Here is a 15,874-nt window from a genome sequence, read left to right on the forward strand (position 1 = left end):
CAACCTGTGACTGAATCCTACCATGCCCACTAAACCGTATCACAAAGTGCCACATCTACTCATTTTTGGAACACTTCCAGGCATGGTGACTTCACCACTTCCCTGGACAGCTTGTTCCAATGCCTGACCACACTTTCAGTGCTGAAATTTTTCCTAAGATAAAACCCAACCTCAACCTGATAGATCTAATTCAGGGTCTAATTTCTGATAATTCAATGCAATTATTAAAAAACAACACTGATTTCTGAATATCAGGTCCTGAGTAACCCTTCCCAAACCCAGTCCTTCCCCAATAACATCTGTAATATTCATTACAGTGTCTGCAGAGTAGTTCACAAGTTCATGCAAACACAGTGCATTATAATCTTTGGATCACGGGTATTAAGAGTTGTGTACTGGACACAAGAATAGTTGTGTGCAAACTGAATCCTAAAACTTCTATGAGAAACTTTCAGCGGCTGTAAGAATTTAAACATATCAGAGCACCCTGAATCCATCTTTATTAGATGTCTTCAGAGCTGCTTTCCACTTTTAAACCCTCCCTGTATCTCCACTTGCTCTTTCCCTCTTGCAGATGCTCAGAAGAAAGCAGAACCAGAAATGTCATTTGGCTTTTGCTGGTATAAGAGATTTTTCTGTGATTTACAGTGTCACCACTTCATAAAACTTCCTGACTCCTCTCTCGCTGGGGCGTGCTCTGGCCTCACTCTCTGCTGGTGCTGCCCTGGCTGTGATTCTGAATCGCTTTTCCCCCATGACTCGGCCCCTTTTAACTTCCCATCTCTATTAAAAAGCTAATTTGGGAACTCTTTTTCAATGCTCCCAATTTCGTATTTTTAAATAGAGTATGAAAGTCAAAAGCAAGCTTGCTGCAGATAGTCTGAAGTGAAAATATTCCTTCTTCTCTTACTTTTTTTAATCAATATATTTTCTCTGTTTCTTTTTCTCTCTTCTCTCTTTAAGTCTCTCTTCTTTCCCTCTTTTCGTTTTGCTCTCTCACTCTGCCTTTCCCCTTCTCTCTCTTTTCTAGGAATTACTCCTTAGGTCCTACTGCCCCAATTATAGATTTTATTAAAACTTTTTGAAAAACTTTTTCTCATTCTACTACTGAAAAGTAGAACCTGCTGGTGTTAAAACAAGCCATGTAACCAGGGAAATTATGGAATGAACTATCATGGTTAAATATCAATATTAAATATAGTTCACTTAATTTTTTTCCCCTTACATTTTCTTCTGTGTTTTTATCCTATGCCTCTATAGTGTATTTTATTTATTGTGTTTGTTCTCTACATTGGGTACTCTTCTGCATAAATTCTGCATCTAAATACCCCATTCACCTCGTGGCTGTGCTGCAGAAGTTCTGCAGTGACAGCTGCAGGAACACAGCCTGGCTGCCTGAAATTACAGCTCCCATAACACCGGAGCTTTGTAGTCTGATTGTGTCCCATAGACTGTGCTAACAGTTCCCTTGCTTTGGCTCCAAGCTGGTGAAAACACCTGCATAAATTAAAGAAAGGTCATTAATGTGATTATGCGAAAGAGTCGGTCTTTGTAACCTTAAAATTAAAAGTGTGCTTCAGCGCCTTGATGCCACAGGTCTGGCAAAATCGGTTCAAGCCCCTTCCTCGTGTGTCTCTCGTGCAGAAAATGCAGTGTCTGCTTTGGGGGTGGAAATGATCTTCACTAGGACCAATCTAAATTTTCTTTGAGACAGAAAAACACTGCCAAACATTGGATTCCGATGGAAGCCCCTATCCCAGCCCCGCTCTGCAGCCTCGCCGGGCCTGTGGGCCTTTGGAAACCAAGGGCTTTGGTTCAAGGCCATCTCTGATTCACATCGTGATCAGTTTTTTCCCCCTCTGTGTCTGGAGATTTTCCAACCCAAAATAAAGCCTCAGCTGCATTCTACCACTTCTTCCTGAAAGGGGAGAGGAAGGAGCCGTGGATGGGGTCCAGCAGCAGTGACAGTTACCCAGCAGCTGCAACATTTTCTGCGCAGCTGATGTTAATGAATGGAGAAAGGGTCACACACGACAGTGGAGGGAAAAGACCCTTGAAGGGCAGGAGTGACACCGAATCAGGGCTCTGACTGATTGTCCTCTGTCCTGTGTCCCTTCCCGGTGCACTCCATGGCCCAGGCCCATTTCCCATGCAGTTTTCATGTCTGACAGCCCAGGCAGGACTTTACACTTTGCTCTTTATCCAACTGCTCTGCAGCAAGTTCCTTTTGCAAGATTTGCTTCCAGCCAGTTGGGAATTCTTGTAATTATGAGCCGACCCAGGCTAAAAAGCTCCAAAGTGAGCAGAGCACAAGGCAAGTGCACTGCTTTGATCTCACGCTCGTGGGTTAACCCGTCACCATCAAAGCAATCATCCTCAGCTGCTGCCAGTGGAGAGCCCAATTAAAGAATAGCAAAAAACCCCCAACAAAGCCCAAGCCAACCTAAAATAAATGATCAATGTTAAATTATCAGGTTTGGAATGATTACCAGAGATTGAGTGATGCCAAGGGTTTTGCTGCCACAGTCAACAACACAATAAATTGGAATTGCAGTTTTTTGGTGGCTCATAACCAGTAAATCAGGTCTGGGGAACTATACACTTACTGCAAATTTAAGGAGTTGTTCTTTCATTTCAAAGAGTGCGTTTTAAATCAAGTCAACAGCCATAAAGCAGTATCCAGCCTGCCTAGATATTGTCTGGGGAATGAGTCCTGTACTATCATAATTCTTTTTTATTATTATTATATGTGGGGGAATGGAGAAGAAATTTGGGAGTGAGATTGTCCATGTTCCTCCACCAGGTGAGCCTGGACCTCCAGACATGGACAGGTTTTCCCAACATTTCCTAATGGCCAGGGTTGGAGGGTCCCCACACATTGCTGAGGAAAAAAACCCCAAGAGGTGGATTTAGCCCCAAACCAATTTATCATACCGAACTCCTCTCTATATATGAGAATTCTAATAGGCAGAAATAAATTTATTCCTTTATCTTGGAACAGATTAAAAATAACTTTACCTGCAGACAAATTCTTTAACTAGAATTCAAGCTTAATCTTATTTTTTTTAATATTGAATCTAATAAGATCATTATTTCTGCCATGCTCTAGCAGGATGTAGTCTCCCAGCTAAAGGGAAGGTGCATCTATGTGTCAGTAAGGGCTAACCTGGAATTCAGATCTTAATCCTCAGTACAGACCTTTGAGAGAGAAAGAAAGCTTTTGTTAATGCAAAAATTTCAACTTGCTCCCAGCAGCAGCAGTAGCTGATAGCTTGAAAGTAAATTCAGTTAGTATTTTTGGATAGTCCAGAGCCAAAGGAAGCTCTTCATGAATGGAAAATCTCTCATCTAAGCCTTTCAAGGAGCTCAAAAGGGATATTTATGCAAACATCTATCTGAGCAGGAGGTGTTCTTGCTCTTCATGTAAAAAGACACAACTGTCGGGCTTGTTAGGAAAATGTGTCACATCACCCAAAATGCAAGATTTATTGGTGTTGAGTGATGTTACCTTTATTGCAGGGAGAAGGGAGGCTAATCAAGACATACTGGCACGTCTTGTTAAATACAACTGGGTTTGCTTATAGCAAACTTCAGGGCCAAAGTCATTGGTAATTCTGGGTTTGTATAAGGGGAGAAGCTGGCAAATCAAAAGAATGGGATTTTTCAAAATCACTGTGCTCATCTTTCTGACCAAGAAATCCTCTGTAATGAAAACTCATATTGCTCACCAAGGAATGAGTTACACCAGCTCCTTTTTTCAATTAGATAAGATAACCTTTACTGTTGTAGCTGAATGCTCAGATAATGTATTTTCTAACCCTGTGTACAAGGAAGAACATGCAGAACACGGCACAGTCTGGGATGATGTAGCAGGACAATACACCCAGCTTAAATGGGAATACAGCAAACGTTGAAATGGCCAACAATAACTCCATGTTATAGCATTTGAATGGAGTTCCATCCAAATGATGGCTTTGCTCTTGATGAAATGTCTCAATTTATGACACTTCTTGTTTGGAGAGCTCTGAGTTTGCAGACATTGTTCAGTTTCTCAGACCACGAGAAGCAGCTCTTTATTTCTGTTGATGGCAGAAATGGAGGCAGATAAAATTCCTCTTTTTCTCAGTTTTGAAAATGTTGAAGAATCTTTCCTCACAGTTTATTTGTTGCAAAGACCCATTGCCTGGGATATGGCCTTCATCTGCATGAGGAAGCTGAGGAACAGGGTTAAATTATCCTGCAGGAATGACACGGGTGATTAGGAATTTGGATCTGACAATGCCTTTATTGCTACTGCAAACAGCAGCAGAAAGAAAGGAATTAATTTATTATCTATTATCCATATATTATAGATCCAAACAAGACTGTACCTTATTCCCTGGCTGCGTTAGGGGCCGGGAACCGGCAGCACTCTGTGCAGGCACTCAGTGGGTTCAGGATCAGATCCTCAGATGTAAAGTTTAATGAAAAGCAAGATAAATATTCATGAAAGGTCTGATTTTATGTGACCTGCTTTTTACCTGAGCTGTGATCCAGGCTGCTGATCCAAAGAATAGATTCTGATTTCCATCTGATAAGGCTTACATTTTTTGGCAAAGAGAGGCTCAAAAATAATCCTTCTCTGAGCAGATAAATCATCTAAAGTGCTCAAACATGCAGGCCAAGGTAGGGGTAAATCTGCTTGCTGAGTTTCTGTGATTGCTTATTTCCAGGAGTCCCTCCTGAAAGCTGATTTTGGGGGAGAGGCTGGGGGTGGCTCAGTCCATGGCAGAGGACACAGAGCAGGGCTGTGCCCCGGGGCCCGGCAGAGCTAACCCTGAGCACTCAGCCCTGCGAGGTGCTGGCTCTTTGGAGCATTCAGAAATACTTCAGCCTGTGTTTGAAATGAAGATCCTGAAGGCCCAGCCAGTCAAGAGGCTGCTAACGCACATGGAGTAAACAGGCACTAAGTGCTTCGCTGGGCTGTAGCCAGGGGCTGATTCTGTAGGATCCCAGCCCCTATTAAAATGTGGATTTTAGACCCAGCTGATAATGAAAGCTCTCACATGGCACTCGGACCTGCTGCTGCAGTGGAGGTTTTGTGCCCTGGGCTCCTCGGGCAGCTGAGCGGAATCAGCTACAGCCCTTCCTTGGCATGGCAACAGCACCGAGGAGAAGAGAGGGGTTATGATTATCTACTAATTAATCCAGTGCAAGTAGACTCATGAAAAATGTTCATTTAGAGTTGCTGGTGGTTCACAGAGCAAGACCAGAGCCCCGCACGCCATCGAGACGTTTCCCTGGGTTCATCCTGAGGGACCCTGCAGGAGAGCACGTCTGAAAAACAAATTCTGCTGGCAAGGAAAACAAGCATTTACAATTCTAAACAACAAAATGAAATCATGAAATAAGCAGGACTTTAGGTTCTAACTAGTGCTGGAATGTTGTCTAAACCAATATATGTATCACTTACCTGAGGCCCCAGCTGCTTGAGGGACTGGGATCACACTTCCAACACATTTCTTTGTGAACACAGAGCCGTGCAAGGGATGAGTCATGGTACAGGCCCAGATCTCCCTCCTGGAGCAGCACCTGCTCTAACTCGCTTCCATCAAGATCCAGATTCGGCATTAGCAGCTCCTGCAGGGGAGAATCAGAGCAGAAGAGAAGAGAATTTGCCTCAGGGACTGGTCAATCCTGCCGACAGCCCTGCCCAGGGCTGCTAAATGAGCCTTTTTCTCTGCACCAGCTCAAATTCCTGGAGTTTTCACAAGTGCTATAGTAACAAAAAGTGCTATTAAGAATAAATAATTATGATTACCACTTCCTGACTTCTACTCATAGCTTTTCTTCAGGAACAAAAGTAGGGATGGAGAATTCTCATCTGACCTTCAGACAGAAGGATAAGATGCACAGCCACAAAAAATTGCAAACAGGACTCAGGATAATTTTACCTAATCTTGAGAATACAGCAACAGGCTTCCCAGGAGGATGATGACATTCAGAGCGTGAGCTGTTGCTAAGCTTTTTAAAAACATTTATTCTTTGGCCACAAGCTACTTCTGGTCTTTGTCATTAGCAGAGACATTTATGTCAGAAAATGTTGTTCCTTTTAAAATATTCTGTGATAAAAGGCACTTAGATGTCCAGTGTGAGCTTTAAATTAATGCTGAAGTGGGGCTGTGCTGCAGGAGCTGCTGACTCCTCCACGTTCCCATTTCGCTCTCAGCAGTGCCAGTCTTCCTACAAGGGGTTATTGCTGCAGTTTGAGGCACAAAGACCAGAGTCAAATGATTTTCTTGACAAGGACACACTTTGCTCAAACAATTTCCCTCCCAATTTCTTAGATCAGTGTCTGGTCTACTTCCACAACAGCAAACAAGTGTAAACTCTAACAGACCACAAACTGGCTGTTGCCATCTCTGCTGGCTGACTCCTGGCTCCAGAAACGTCACTGCTGAAAGGTGTCACTGAAACACTGGGGCTCTGCAATAGCCCTGAACCTAAACTCATTTGTTTTAGATGTGATTATTTTCTTATTTGTTCTCAGAAAACCTTTCTTTTGGCCATGTGTTTAATTTAACAGCACTGAATGGTATTTAAACAGAGGAGCTTTAATTCCCTAGGTTTTGCAGAGTTAAAACCTGCTTATGTTATTTTGTTCTACCTTGTAGTTATTTTGCTCAATTTCTTTTGAGGACAAGCTAACAACATTCTCTCAGGTTACAAAAATTACACAAATTATTCCTAAATCTGGCATGGAAACAGCTGGCTGTGAGCCATTTGCACTGGAGGATTGAACCTTAGATCACAAAAAAAAAAAAAAAAAAGGGAGAAGTTCAGAAAAGCACAGAGAGATCAGATGAACCTTGGCTGTGACACTGATGTGATCGTGTGAGAGTGGGATCTCTTCCAGGAAGCTCAGCTCTTCCCCTCTCAACCAGGGCCAGAACTACCTGGGAGCAGTTTTCGCTTTTCTTCCCCCAGCACTTCACTTTTCCTGCCCCTTTGTTGGTGTGAATAGAGAATTTTGATATCCAGGCTGACCTCTGAGTCGATGTGAAGTTTCAGGGGCTGGATCCTACTGGAGGCTCACTGGATGCCCCCACTGTAGATATTGGCTCAGATTTATCCTGTCAGCTTTGGCATCTTCCTGTCTCCACCAGATCCCATTTGCTCTCAGTCTCGCCAGTGGCAAGAGGCTCTTTGGGATGGTGACTCACAGCAGGATCCTGAATCTTTGGCTTTGTTCTTTGAATGATGCTCTGGAGGTGCCTGTTCCCACAGACTGCAGAGGAGGCTTGCATAAATCACAGCTCTAAGAAGGATGAATTTTTGGAATCTTGGGATGGCCGCTGGAGTGAAGTGCAGAGAGAGCTCTGAAGGAGCTGGGTGGGAAGGTTGACGTGAGGAGAGGATGGAGAGTGTGGGATCAGGACCTTGTAGTGCTTTCAGTGATGTGGGAGAGAAAAGCCAGTGCAGGTGCACCCTGAGGAGCTGCAGTTTGTCTCCACACTCTTTGCTCCAGCCTTGTCCAGTGCGGTCCTAAATTTTCCTGCAGTCAGGTCTGAGGAAAAAATACCCAACCCAGTACTGTGAATGCCTGACCGTGTGTGTGCCCTCACCCCAGAGCTCCACAGAACCTGCACTGATTTATCTCATTCCTCCTCATTTCCTGCATCCAAAGAGCCCGGTGAAAATCTGCCAAGGGCTGCACTTCCTGTGAAGGACAGTGCCTGGCAATTACTTGGACAGAAGCTGAGTGTGTTCAATTTGGAGATAATTATAAATCTATTTAGGAAATCAAAGAAGCCACAACGTATTTTTAAAGCAGAGTATTTTCTACTCAATGCGGATAAAAACAGATAAACATGGCAATAAAAGAAATATTCAGCCTTCTCATGTGGGCAGTCTTCAGCACCACGTAAAAGCATTTACCCTTTTCATGATTTAAAGATAACATTCTCTTATTAGATGCTGATGATTAGTCATCAGATGCAGAACAGAGCACGTACCAAAGTGAACCCACAATTATTTCACTCCAGCGGATTAATCTCTCCTTTCAGGAGCTCATTACCCAAACACTTTTGTAACGTGGCCAACGTATTACAAGTTCCTCAGAATGCTCTAACAGCATTACATCGTCCTAAAACCTTTCCGTGGTGAAGCAGAAATTGGTGTTTGGCATCTCCCTTTTCCTCAGCCCGATACTGATGATTTATTGGACATGGTGGGATTCAGTCAAAGGCTGGATTTGATGATTTTGTAGGTCTTTTCCAACCTTACTGATCCCATAATTCTATGAACCTGTTTCCATTACACAGTCACAGAGTGCTGGGAATGTGTCCCCTTGTGCCACCAGCATCTCCCTGCTGGGCTCAGGCACCACAAGGCACAGTCATAAATCACTTTCTGACCCTCCCATTGTTATTGCTGTAACCTCTGGGCAACTCCCCCTTCACATCTGTTTGTTCTGTTCTCCAAACGAGAAATACCAAATCCACCGATTTACGGAATCCCTTTGTAGTTCATATTAAGACAAATAAAACAGAGCAGGGGTTGTTTTGGGTAGGATGGCAGGGAGCAGCAAAGGCAGCAGAGGAATGAAGTGCAAGGCTGGAAAGGAACAAGATGTTCACAAAAGGGTGGATGTGGCACTTCACGTTATGGTTTAGTGGGCAGGGGGTTGGACTGGAGGATCTTGGATCATCAGTGGTTCTGTGCTCCTGGGGCAGCCCTTGCTCACGGGCAGGAGGGATCTGCAGGGCCCTGGTGCCCGTGCCAGCCCCAGCGCACGTGGGAGCGGCTGTCCCCAGCTGGGTGTCCCGTCCCTGGGGAGCTGCCTGGGCTCTCCCTGGGGATAGAGAACAAGCAGGGCTCAGCTCTGTTACCCTGCCTGCCTCGGCTGGGAGGGAAGGGAGCTGCTGGGGCCAGTGCCCTGCAGGCACAGGGGCTGTGCCGGGTGGAGCTCCCCGGGTCCGCACGGGGCCCCCGCAGAGCCCCAGCCACGTCCCCACTCTCCTCTGAGCACCCCAAGCACCCTCTGGGCTCCCCATCCACTCTGCGTGCAACCTCCATTTGAAGGCATTTTTCTCCTTGTTCAATGGCATTAAAGGCACGCTGTGAGTGCTGGGTGGTGATGCCACAGCTGTGCCAGGTCCGCCCAGAACACGACAGTGAATCAAATGAAATATGAGATTTATTGATCTTGTCTGTGCTGCATTGTTATTCACACTGAGCGAAATTCACCCCTAGGCACAGGACAAACATTAGAGTTGGGAAAAACATTGCAGCTGAATGTTTTATTTGGTGAAAAAAATGCAGGTTTGAATCAGTTGCAAGTGCTTGTAAATTCATGTTGCATTTGTCAAAGGGTTTCAGTACATAAAACATTTTTCAGAAAATCAAAACATTTACTATTGATGCTTATTAAATGCAACATCTACATTTTAAGGTCTGAAATAGCTTTTCATTCTAAATATTAGTAAGATTTACTTTGAAACTAATACTAACCCCTGAAAAACAAACCAGTATTTTGCTAAGGTTCAAAATCAACAAAATACAAAAATTATAAACAAATATTGGGCGACTTCAGTTTGGAAAGAAAACATAACATTTTCCAGGTTGATTCCAAATATTCCCCCATTCTTTTGGCTTAGCCCATGAGAAATCCATCACCCCAGGTCTGCTGAGCTGGAGCAGGGCGTTTGTGCCCCTTGACTGCAGACACGAGCCCGGCGGGTGCTCCAACACCCCTTGGCCTCAGTGGAATTTTCTGTCTCTGGGCTTGTCTTGCGCTTGTTTTTCCAAGCTTTTCCCAAGTGATATGAAACTAGAGGTGGATAGCAGGATGTTGGGGTGCTGTGGCACAAACTTGTACTTTGCTGAATGTGTTGAGGCTACAGAGAAACATGTGGAAGGAATAAAATAATACAAAGAAATGTGTTGGAGGATTATCCTGCATTGGCAACAGATTTACATCGGTGCTACACAGAGTCAGCTTTTAAAAAAGTCTGTAATAATTTAATGTGCATTATTAAACAATATAGATCCCGATGCAGCTGCTGGGGCTCCTGCCTGCAACAGTAGCATCTTGTACCTTTTATTTTTAATCGCTGACGATGTTCCCCTCTGTTCATTAATCTTGCATTGAGGTGTTGTTCTGCAGTGGGCTGGCGCGGCTGCCAACGCCAACAGCGCTCCAGCGCATCCTCAGGGAGGGCTGAGGCGGGGAAAACCTCCTCAGGCACCGGTTTGTGGTGTCTGTGCCCTGGGAGAGCCGGGCCAGGGGCACTGGCAGTGCTGGAGGTGCCCGCGGGCCGCAGGTGCGGGGTCCTGCGCGTGGTGGGGATGCGGCTCTGGGAAGGGAGAGGGGAAAGGTGGGACCCTCGTGGAGGAGAGGGGACAGAGCAGGAGGGTGGTTGGGGACCCCAGAGGTGACCCTGTGCCCACAGCACCGGGGGTTTCTCACCATCGTCCCCTGGGAGCACCAGGGGTCTCTCACAGAACAGCCGTGGGGTGACCTGATGCGAGCTGCCAGTGCCCGGCTCCTGCAGCTCCTCCCTGTCCAGGTGGCCTCTAAACTCCATCACCGCCTCTGCCCTGGCACTTGCACGGGGTGTTTGCACTGCAGGACACAATGGAAACAGCCCTCAAAAAGGGGAAAGAAAAAAAAAGGATTATGTAACCCTAAAGGAAAGAAAGTGGAGAAGTGTGGAGATAAACCAAGACAGCCAAGGATTTATTCAATGAAATCCATCACATTTGTCTGGGATCTGCTGAATAGGAGCCTCATCAGCTGACGGAGACTATTTTTCCAGCACCTCCTCAATCATCTACTTTGTTCATTTTTTCCCATCAACCATATATGGCCTCCGTGTCAAAACATCATTTTACCATTATTGTCTATTTCCAGGATGTCTTTTATTATCCTGATCTCATTTTGCAGCCCAGAAAGTGGCACAGGGTTGGCTCTATTCCCTCAGGTTTATGAAAGACTGCGGCAAGAGGGAAGAGCCTTTCTGCTCCTGTTCAGCACCAGTCCCAAGCCCAAGGCTCCCCACCAAACCCACTGGAGAAATCCAGGCTGGCCAGGTCTCCTTGGCAGCTGGACTCGCCCCTGTATGCCCACAGGTGGGGGAGCTGCTTTAAAAAACAAAAATAATAATAAATAATGACTTAAAAGATCTCAATCACACACAAAGTAGATGTGATGGGATCAAATTTACTTGTGGAAGAATAGAATCACAGAAGCATTAATGCTGGAAATTGCCTCCAAGTCCAACCTCCAAGTAGTACATGAGTAATTATGTAAGTAATTATAAAGTGCACATTTTTCAGCTAAACAAGATAAAGCTGGAGATGTGCTAATGCAGCCTTTCCCAGATTTATTAAATATTTTGCTGTTTAGGCCATTAAAATTTTAAAAACAGCCACAGCCAAACAGAAGGGGAGGAGAATGTTTGAAGGGTATCCTGACTTTTCCAAGTATTAGTGGAAAAATGTGTCCCTGCATTGCTATATGTGATTCTTTAGGTTCTAATCTATCAAAAGGATGCAATTCTTAGGGTCTGGACAGCTAATTCTCTGCCCTGGAATTTACAGATCATCATAAAAAACATTTAATCCTTTGGGGAAATGAGTTCAGCTCCTTCAATTGCTGAATAATTAAGGGTGACCCTTGTCCCAGGCAGGGTGTGTGCTATCCATCACCGCATTACCTGTCTGCTTGGCAGCATTTTGCAGGTGCTTTAGAGCTCTTATTATATGTTGGTTTTCATTTAGATGCAATTTCTTTTGTAATGAGGCAGAACTTATTTTCCAGCCCCTACAGGTGCCTTTGTCAGCTCTCCAAATTGTGCATGAAGAGGCAGGTTCCCAATTGATCTCTCAGTTAGGGCTCTGTTGATACTGAATAAGTGAGGGTTCACCTGGCTTGGACACAGCCTTGTCTGATTGTGGGCCAGGACCTTCACGTGAAAAGCACCCATTAAAAAGGAGGGAAAGAGGTTTGGGTGCTGTTTTTCGCCCTTGACTGTACAGGCTGAGCACGTGGGCTGCTGGTTTGGGGCCGAAGCTGCGGGGTGGGTTCAAGTGCTGACCACAGCCTGTGGTCACCCTCCCAGTCTGTGGATGCAAAGGTTCTCCAGGCTGTGGCAAATCCAGCATCTGGGATGTTCCCAGCTGCTCTCCCAAGTCCTTACGGTCCAGGGTGCCAGGTTCCCAAGCCCTGCACTGGAAAAATGTAAAGCAAATTGTGGCTGCAGCTTCCAGGGGGTTGTCCTGGGGGTTTGGCTTCACCTTTAAGAAGAAAGAAACGCAGCATTTGCAGCACAGATGAGGCCCCAGTTTGCACAGCAGTGTGATCTGGTTAGGCAGGCAATTAACTCAGCCTTATTGACCACAGCCCAAACGCCTAATGGAAGAAGTCTGGAAAGTGCTCCAAAAATTATTTCCTGCTAAATCAAAAGCTGAGATGAAAGAGAGGTTAATTTACAAAGATGGGCAGAAAGTTTAATAGCAATTTAATTTTTGTGAAAGATGTGTGTGTTGCTACAGCCTGACATTATGGAGGAAATTGCAACAGTCCTGGAATCAAGCTCTGCCTGATTTTCCTCCTGGCTTTGGACGGTTGGGTTTTATGTGCAACAATTCATTTGATGGCAGACTTCAAGTATTAGATTTACAGTAAAAATCGATGTGAGGTTACAGGCCCAGGCTGAGTTTATGTCACTTTGACACCAGTCACAAGACTGAATCCCTGCTCCACTATCCGTGCAGGGATGGGATGGATCTGCCCCAATCTCTGACATCCCGAGCACAAACATTTCTCCCTTGTGCCAGGATTTCCCTGCCTGCTGCCAGCAGCTGCTGTCCCCCCCCAGCTTCTGGTGCAAAGCTGACCTTTTCTGACTCCTTTAGCCACTCTGCAGAACTTCAAGCAACAACAACAGCTGCTCTGGAGATGGGTCACCTCTTCTAATCTGATGGAAAAGTTTGTTTGCCGATGTGAACACATGCCCAGAGAAATTAAATCAAATCTCTGCAATTAATCGTGCGGAAAGGATGGGAAGAGGCTGGGTGAATTCCTTAACATCTCTTACAGACAAAATCTTCCTTTCCATTGGTTTTCCACAGCTAGCTGCAATTCCTTCATTTCTCACAGCATTCCCCTATATCAAAAATCTTTAGCTTTATTTTCACTGCTTTAAATTTTAAAGGCAGCACTTATTGCTGTTCTTGGGCCGTGATACTTGTGCTTTATAAAGCATTTTTTTCCCAAAGGACAACTCCGTGCGTGCCAGACATGTCGCTGCCATTGATCCCAGAGACCAGGCACAAATCCATGCATTTTTGGAGGTGTGCTGTCTAATATCAAAATGTTTGAATTAGCTTGTTACACGAGACTGCCAATGGACTGGCATCTCTCTTAAAAATATTATGAGCTTTCCTAGGGAGCTGTAGCTTCTTTGGTATACATGAATTCAGTAATAACTGTAATTATTATGAAGTTAATATAAAACATGATGTCTCCCTCTGCCAATTCAAGGGCAATAAGTGTGAAAAACAGCTTTTCTTTGGATTGCACGTGGCTCGCTCTTCCCTGGGCTGTGGAGCAGCTCCCGGGTTTCCAGCAGGAAGAGCAGCTCCTTTTGCCTTTCCCAGCACTGGGGGATGTGGGGAACACACGCTGCTCCCCCCGCGCCCCCCTGGCTGTGCTCTGGGGGCTCCTCACAGCCCCAGGAGCCGCTGTCCTGCTGCTCCTGCGGTTCCCAGCCCGGGAGCCCGCGGCTCAGAGCAGCACCCCCGGCTCGGAGGCTGGCGCTGGGAGCAATCCCATCACTTGAGCAAATATGTGTGCTCTGGGCATTTATGGCTCTCTTGGCACCCACCAGAACCGAGTCCATCTTCCTTTTATGTCTCCAGATTGTTCTTTAAACACAGAATTTCCTGGAGGGGGCATCCAGCCTGCCAGGCTCTCGCCGCAGCCTCGCCCTCCCTCTATTTATGGCCCTTCTCGAACACCTCCACTGACTCAATTTACTTTTTAATGCAGCAGATGAAAACCAATTCTGTCAGGATTTTCTTGTGATTCTCTGCCAATGACACCATCGCGGGATGCGGGATCAGAGCCCGGCAGGAGCCAGGAGCCCTCCCGTGGGACGCGCTGCCTTCCAGAGGATGCTCCCGGCCCTTTGATGCTCGTCCTCAGATGTGCCACCACAACGCCCCGCTTGGATCTTCCCGCAGAACGAGCTGAAGCAAACTTGATAATGAAAAGAGCCTTGATGTTCACCTGCTGCCTCTCATCCTGACAGGAAAACCAGAGACGTTGCCACTGAAATGATTTTCTGGTTGCCCCCGTGTGCCCCGGTGCCGAGGGAGGCACAGCCCCCCGGCGGCACCGCCGCTCTGGGGGTTCCTCCTCGGCAGGTCAACACCCCGCTCCTCTTCTCGATCAAAATGCTGAGCACAAACCTTTGATTCATCGCGTCTTTTTAAGGCAAAGCTAAAAATAGCAGTTTCAAATCCTCAATCATATATAATTAGTCCTGCATTTATTTTTCAACAGATGTTCTCTCCCTGTTGCTTTTGAACGGCGAGTGGTGAATGGTGTCTGTGTCTGCACGAGCAGCCAGCGAGGGAGGGACCTGCAGCACTGCAGCTTTTCCATGGGAATGCTTTAGGAATCGCTGCAGTGACTCCCCGCAGCCCCTTTGCTCCGGCCTCCACAGACAGTTTCCTTCTCACGGACAGGGGCTGAGTTCCCCGGAGAGTTTTCACTCGAGGTTTTAGAGGCATAGTCTGAGGAAATCCATTTCTCCTGCCTGGAGGCACTAAGGGAATTAAGGCTGCCACAAGATGATGGATCAGCAAAATTTTCGCTAGGAGATCAGATTAATAGGGATTATAGAAAAGTTGCAGTATATTTATCAAAAGAAAAAAAGAATTAAATTCCTCCTCCCACCATCAGAACTGATTGTAAATTAGGTAAATCTATTTTCCTTTAAAAGAATAATAACCATAGATCAGACTCCCAGAATCTATATCCCCGAGGGCTCTGAAAATGTATTGAATTAATCTTGGCTACAGGAGCAGCCCAGATCTTCTGTGTTAATTATTGTGCATCTAATTTGCCTTTTATATCTGGTCTGATAAGGCACAGGAGCTCGTCAGATAAAACGAGCTGTCAGGTGAACCAAGGGCTTGGGGTGATTCAGCCGTAGATCATCCGGAGTTAAAACTCCAGAGGCACAGACAAGAGCCTGAGCAGTGTCAAGAAGGGCTTAAGAAGTCCTAAAACCCCTTTCCACTGAAAGTCAGTGTTTGCTGCTGCCTGGCAGGGAGGGAAGAAGAGCTGCACAAAGCTGTTGTCATTTCCTCCTCTTCACTGCTGTTGTGGATTTTCCTGAATGAATTAGAGGCTGCCAGCAGACACTGTCACAGCAGAATGGCAGCACAAAAACACTTCTGAACCTGGACTTGTAATTTGCCTGCAAAAACAAAGATGCTGTTAAAAGAGTTGTGACATTTCCTTTGCTTTCAAAGAGACTGCCAAGATTTCCAGGCTTTTGTTTCATCTTTTCCTTTCCTAGTGTTAAATTATTCCTCATTTTCATACTGTAAATTTACATTAAGGTGGTAAATGAAATGAATTAAAGTATCTGAGCTTAAAAACTTGTGGAGGCGTGGCAGCAGCAGTGGCTGAGGAAGAGGAACTGGAGCCTGGGTTCCCTCTCCTCCTGCCCTTGGGGCTGCTGGTTCCCTGCCCTGCTTCAGCCTCTCTTCCCTTTCAGCTCCCCGTGGCTGTCTGTGAGCACATCCCTTCTCCACAGAGAGCTGGGATCTGGAGCTGTGCTGCCTCCATCCTGGGATCCAGCAGACCAGAGCTGAT

This window comes from Corvus hawaiiensis, chromosome 24 (genome assembly GCF_020740725.1).
Source record: "Corvus hawaiiensis isolate bCorHaw1 chromosome 24, bCorHaw1.pri.cur, whole genome shotgun sequence".
Classification (NCBI taxonomy): domain Eukaryota; kingdom Metazoa; phylum Chordata; class Aves; order Passeriformes; family Corvidae; genus Corvus; species Corvus hawaiiensis.